This window comes from Nyctereutes procyonoides, unplaced genomic scaffold (genome assembly GCF_905146905.1).
Source record: "Nyctereutes procyonoides isolate TBG_1078 unplaced genomic scaffold, NYPRO_anot_genome, whole genome shotgun sequence".
Taxonomy (NCBI): Eukaryota; Metazoa; Chordata; class Mammalia; order Carnivora; family Canidae; genus Nyctereutes; species Nyctereutes procyonoides.
In genome coordinates, this window is record NW_026575140.1 from 80,988,017 (window position 1) to 80,994,498 (window position 6,482).

The following is a 6,482-nucleotide window of genomic DNA, read 5'->3' on the forward strand; positions in this document are numbered from 1 at the left end:
GATGGACACCTGGGCTCTTTCCATAATTTGGCACTGGGGTGCATATATCCCTGCAATTAGTATTTTTGTATCTTTTGGTAAGTACCTAGTAATTGTGGGATCATTTTTTATTATTTAAAGATATTTTTTAATATTTAGTATTTTTAACATTTTTAGGAATCTCCATATGCTTTATCTGAAGTGTTTTTCCCCCATGGATTCTTTAGAAATGGCAATAATAATCTTTTTTTGTTTCCTTAAAAATTGTAACATTTAAAATAAATAAAAATTATAACATTTTAAAATCTATAAATCTCTTCATTTCTTTCAAATTTTAAAATTTCTACCTTTTTCACTTTCTATTTCTCTTGGGTCAATATTTCACCATTAACGCTTATGTTCTTCAACTTTCATTAGTAGAGATGGTGCACCATGGGCCCTGAGCATCGCAGTGTCTTCTCATTGGGTATGCCAAGATGCAGGGCCTCAACCACTCTTTTTCCCAGGGCATAGCCCAGAGTTGTGTTCACAGAGGAAAATGTTGAAGAATGAGGTAACATCTCCCCCACGACAAAGAGTAGGCTTGCTTCCACTTAGTATATAAACTAAGTGTTAAACTCAGTGTTAAACTTAAACTCAGTGTTCCCCAGATGTGACACAAACCCACAGCGAGTAACATCTACCTGGGCCTCAGCTGTACTGACCTGTCAGACTCAGGGCACCTGAGCAATATGGTGCTCTGGCTTCTGCTTTCACCAAGGGAAGTCCTTTGTTTCTGACCCAGGAGTTTTGTTTCTTCTACCAGCATCTATAAAATAAGAAGAGTTTTACAGCCAGCTTGTTAGCTTTCAAGTAGGATAAAATCCCAGACCCTTCACTCTTCTTGACAGTTGAGAGATGAGGATGAGACAGTGACAGAGACAGGGCCTTCTGGAAGATGACAGACAAGGGGTCCCACGGGATTGGGTGAAGAGTGAGAGAAGATATCTCTCTGGTAGCAGGTTCTCGCAGTCTTAGCTGTTTGCATTACTTTTCTATTGTTGCACAGCAAATTACCATTCACACAGCAGCTCAGAACAACACGGATTTATGATCTCACAGTTTCTCTAGGTCAGAATTGTGGGCACAGTGTGACTGGATTCTCTGTTCAGGGTCTCACCAGCTTAAAATCAAGGTGTGGGGTTTTCATCTGAAGTCAACAGCCAGTAAAGAGCTCAATCTGTCAGCCACTATGTGAGTGAGCTTGGAAGTAGATCCTCCCCAAGTCAAGCCACAGGATGACTACAGCCTGGCCAACACCTTCATTATGTCTGTGAAAGACTCTGAGGCAAAGGACTCAGCTAAGCCACACCGATTCCTAACCAAAAACTTTGAAACGATACATTTTGTTGCTCTAAGCCACTAAGGTTTGGGAAATTGGCTCTGCGGCAATACGTTAACAAATAGATCAGCATGTGCAGACACAAAAGGAGAAAGCCCCAGGGTCTGGGAGTTATGTAGGAGTGAGGGAAGCAGTACCAGCAGTGAGACAAGGTACCAGAGAGGGAAAAGCCTTGCACTGCTCCAGCCATCCCTGCAGACCCGCTTCTCTTCCTGCCTGTGTGCTCCACCCTCCTGACCAGAGCATAGCAATCTCCTTGCAGCTGTGGTAACAGTGCAAGTGTGTATGTGGGGGTGGGGGGGATGTTAAACACCTGGTATTTTTCCCAAAGCAGGGAATAAAAGCACTTGGATTCAAATTGCAGGATTTGAGGAACACTTGCAGTGGGGCCCAGAGAGCACAGCTATGTCAGAAGCTTTGCAGTTATATGTTGCCCACACTCCACCTTTGAGCCCCATGACACTAATGACCTCTCTGAGCTATAGGAACCATGACTGAGGATGGTCAGTTGGAGCTTCTGGCAGCAAAAAAGCAACATCCACCTGGAGATGCTCCTTGGAGATTTGGACTTGTCACCTTGACAGGGCTCTAGCCCTTTTGAAAAGCAGCTATTGACCTGCTACAGAGTGGCCGTGGAAACTGAAGCCTGATCCAAGGGAGTCTTGTCATGTATTTTCTGGCCTGATTTCACATTTGGGAGTGAGTCAACTCAGACTCAATAACTCAGTAGGTGGACAGGGCTCCCGAAAGCCTCACTAATCAAATGAAATGGTATATTCATGAGACACGTGAGATATTTTCTCCTCAACTGTGGCTTACCTTTGTAGTTTCTTAGTAGTGATTTTTTAAAAATCAGAGGACTTAAATTTTGATGAAGTTAAATTTGTAATTTTTTCCTTCTAGAATTGTGCTTCCATGTTCTATTAGAGCAATCTTTGCCCACCTGAAAGTTGTGAATATTTCCTCCTTAAGTTTTCTTCTACAAGATTCATCACTTTAGTTTGTACGTATCAGTATAGGATCCATTTAAGTTAGTATTTCTGTATGGTGTAAAGGAAAAGTTACATCTTTTGCCATATGGATATACAGTTGTTCCAGCACACTTTGTTGGAAAGACTACTGATTTAATAATTCACAATTAAGTGGATTTTAATAGACACTCTTTATCAAATTTTAAAAGTTCTCTTCTACAGTTATTTGATGACAATTTTATTATAAATTGATTTTCAACTTTATTGTCATAGTTTTGTTTTTCTTCTTCTATGAATGTGGACAGTTAAATTGATTCCTCGTTTTTAAGAATTTTATTTATTTAAGAGAGCAAGAGAGAGAGAGCATGTGAGCATGAGTTGATGGGAGCAGTGGAGGGAGAGGCAGAGGAAGGAGAAACAGACTCCCCACTGAGCAGGGAGCCTGACACAGGGCTTGATCCTAGGACTCCCAGGATCATGATCTGAGCCCAAGGCAGAGGCTTATGGACCGAGTCACCCAAGTGCCCCAAATTGACTCCCTCTCTAGCGTTAAACAACCCTTGCATTCCTGATGTAAATCTACCTGGTCGAAATAGATACCTTTTTGTATACTATTGAATTAAGTTTGGTAATGTTTGTTTTTGGAATTTTGCATCAGAGTTTGAAAAATTGGACTCAAAAAATTTTATAATGTCATGTTAAGGCTATACTGGACTCATAAAACAAGTTAGGGAGTGCTTGCTGATATGTTCTTCTCTGAAAGTATTTGCATGAGGCTTTTTTCCTTTGGTGTTTGAGAAAAGTCAGCTGAGGCTACAATTTTCTTAGCAATAGAGTTATAATTGTGAATCTAATTTCATTATTAGTAGTTCTTCTTTTGACAGTTTTCACATGTTAATTTTTCCAAAAATTCTGCGCTTTGTGAAATTGTTAACATTTATCAGTACAGATAGCTTGTTATACCATCCTCTTCTTTTCTTTTAAATGTCTGTTGGGAAGGTAGTAGTAGACCTCTTTATTCCTGTCATTCTTTTTTACTTTTTTGCATTTGTCTTTATAAAATGTTGTTTTTAAAATTTGTTATTCCTTTATTTTTGTTGAAGCAGAGTTGAGAAGCAAATGTTACACTAGTTTTAGGTGTGTAACAGTGATTGATGGGTCTGTACATAATGCTATGCTCACCACAAGTGCAGGAGCTACCACCTGTCGCATACGCTGCTGGTACGATACCTGTGCACTTAATCTCCATGATTTATATTCATTCTATGACTGGAAGCCTATACCTCCCATTTCTCTTCTCCTATTTTGCCCACCCCTTTCTTGTCTCCCCCTATTCCTTGTATGTTTAAGTTTTGTGTTCTCTCCATTTTTCTTTGTGAAAGGTGTGATTTTCAATGAAACACATTTAGGATTTGTTGATTTTATCCTTTGATTATTTATATCTGCTTTTATCTTTATTTCTTTTCTTACATTTTTGCTGGGTTTGATATGCTCTCCTTTGTCAGCTGCTTGAGGTAGATATATAGATAATTAACATTCTGTATTATTCTTTTTTATAAAAAAAAGATTTTATGTATTTAATCATGAGAGACACAGAGAGAGGCAGAGACATAGGCAGAGGGAGAAGCTCCCTGCAGTAGCCTGATGCGGGACTCCATCCCAGGACCCCAGGATCACAACCTGAGCCAAAGGTATATGCTCAACCACTGAGCCACCCAGGCATACTGTTCTGCATGATTCTTTACTGTTATATCCATTTTAAGATTATAAACTTTCCTTTTAGCCCTGTTTTAGCTGTTTCTCACAATTTTAATGTCACATGTTCATAAGCATTCACTTCAAATTATTTCTAACTTCCATGATAATTTCAGTATTCAGTACCAGTCCATCAGTATTTTAAAGATTATTTTTGTTCCAAACAGTAGGGAAATTTTCTAGTTTTATTTTTATAATTGATGCATGCCTTAATTCCACAGTGGTCAAAGAATATACCCTGAATTATTTCTATCTTTTGGAATTTTTACATCTTCATTTGTTTTCTAGTTTTGGTAAATATTCCATGTGCACTTAAAAAGAATACTTACTCTGCCTTTGTTAGATACACTAGTCCATATATGTCAACTAGCTCAGGTTTTACTATCAGATTACCTATATTCTTTTTTTTAAATTTTTATTTATTTATGATAGTCACAGAGAGAGAGAGAGAGAGAGAGAGAGAGAGGCAGAGACACAGGCAGAGGGAGAAGCAGGCTCCATGCACCGGGAGCCCAACGTGGGATTCGATCCCGGGTCTCCAGGATCGCGCCCTGGGCCAAAGGCAGGCGCCAAACCGCTGCGCCACCCAGGGATCCCAGATTACCTATATTCTTACTGATTTTTTTGTATGTTTGTTCTATCAGCTACTGCAAAAGGTATAATAAAATCTTCCCTGATGAGATACCTTATAATGAGATGAGAAATAACGTCTAATTCCCTTATTAGTATTGCCATTCTTTTGTTTTCTATATTTTGATGCCATGTTATTAGGTGCAGAAACACTTTTTTAAAAAAATATTTTATGTATTTAATCATGAGAGACACAGAGAGAGGCAGAGACACAGGCAGAGGGAGAAGCAGGCTCCATGCAGGGAGCCCGACGTGGGACTCGATCCTGGGACTCTGGGATCACAACCCGAGCCAAAGGCAGATGCTCAACTGCTGAGCCACCCAGGTGTCCCAGGCTCACGAACACTTTGAATTATGATACATATCTGGTAGATTAACCCTTTTTTCATTATAAAAAGGCTCCTTTGATCTCCAGTAGGTTTCTTGCCTGAAAGTTTACTTTTCTGATATTTGTATAATTATGCCAGCTTTCTTTTTTCAAGTTAGGGTTTTCATGATATGACTTGTTTTAGTCTCTGTTGGGGCCAGGCGGGAAGAGGAACTCCTCAAGATGGCGGATACCCCAAATGGCTGAGGTTCCTGTCACCACCTCCACCTGGGACGCCAATGGACCAATGACCTGCTGACAGCTTGACGCAGACCCTTAGACCTCTCCTTTGGACTTACCCAACCGGACCCAATGCCCTTCAAACCCCAGAGGAGGAAGTCACCTTTGACTGACCGAATTGCAATCCTTCCTTTGCATAGTGAGGGTCACTCTGACTGGTTGGATTGCCATCCTTCCTTTGCATATGAGCCGACCAATAGGAAACCGTTCTGCCTTACAACGTTAGGTAAACCCCCTGCCACCTTGTCTTGGCGCCACTTCCCCGACTCACTCTTCCCCTCCGTGAGTCGTGGAACCTCGCCCGAGGGTGCCTGCAATAAAATCTGTTCTTGGACCCTCGCTTGCCTTGGCGGTCTCATTTCCATTTAGTTACCAAAAAACCTAACAGTCTCTACATTCAATCCTCCCCAATCTTCTTGGTTTTTTTCTTTCTTTTTAAGATTTTATTTATTCATGAGAGAGAGAGGCAGAGACATTTAATTCAGTTACTGTTACATAGAAGATTATATTTAACACATATCTTTGTTTTACACATAGCTTTTTTTTTTTCTTTTCTATTTGAACTGTCTTAGGTTCTTTTAAAATTGTTTCCTGGACTTCTTTTGGATTTCTCAAAACTATTATTTCATTTTCATTGCACTTATTTGTTAGCTATACTTTTTATTTAAACTCTTCTCTAAATTGTTACCTTGATATTAATGTTTACATCTTTAACTTGTTACAGAAAATTCCTAACTACTACATTTCCCCCTTTTCCAGTAATTCTAGGATCTAGTACACATTCATTTAGGCCTACCTGGCTTCTGTTTTTTTGTTGTAATTATTTAAATGCACACAAAGAATAATCAGTGAGCTTAGAAGACCTGTCAAGAGTAACTTCCAAAACTGAAATGCAAAAAGAAAAAAAAAAAGGAAAAGAAAAGATAGAACAGAATAATCCAGACTGTGGGATGATTAGAAAAGGTGTAGTAACATGCATACTGCGAATTGCAGAGAAAAAAGAAAGACGAAGCAAAGGAAGAAATATTACAAGTAATGACAGAATTTTTCAAAACTAATTACAGACACCAAACCACAAATCCAGGAAGATTAGAGAATACCCAGCAGGATTAGAAAGATGATAATAATAGACAGGAGTTCCATGAACCACAACTCCCAG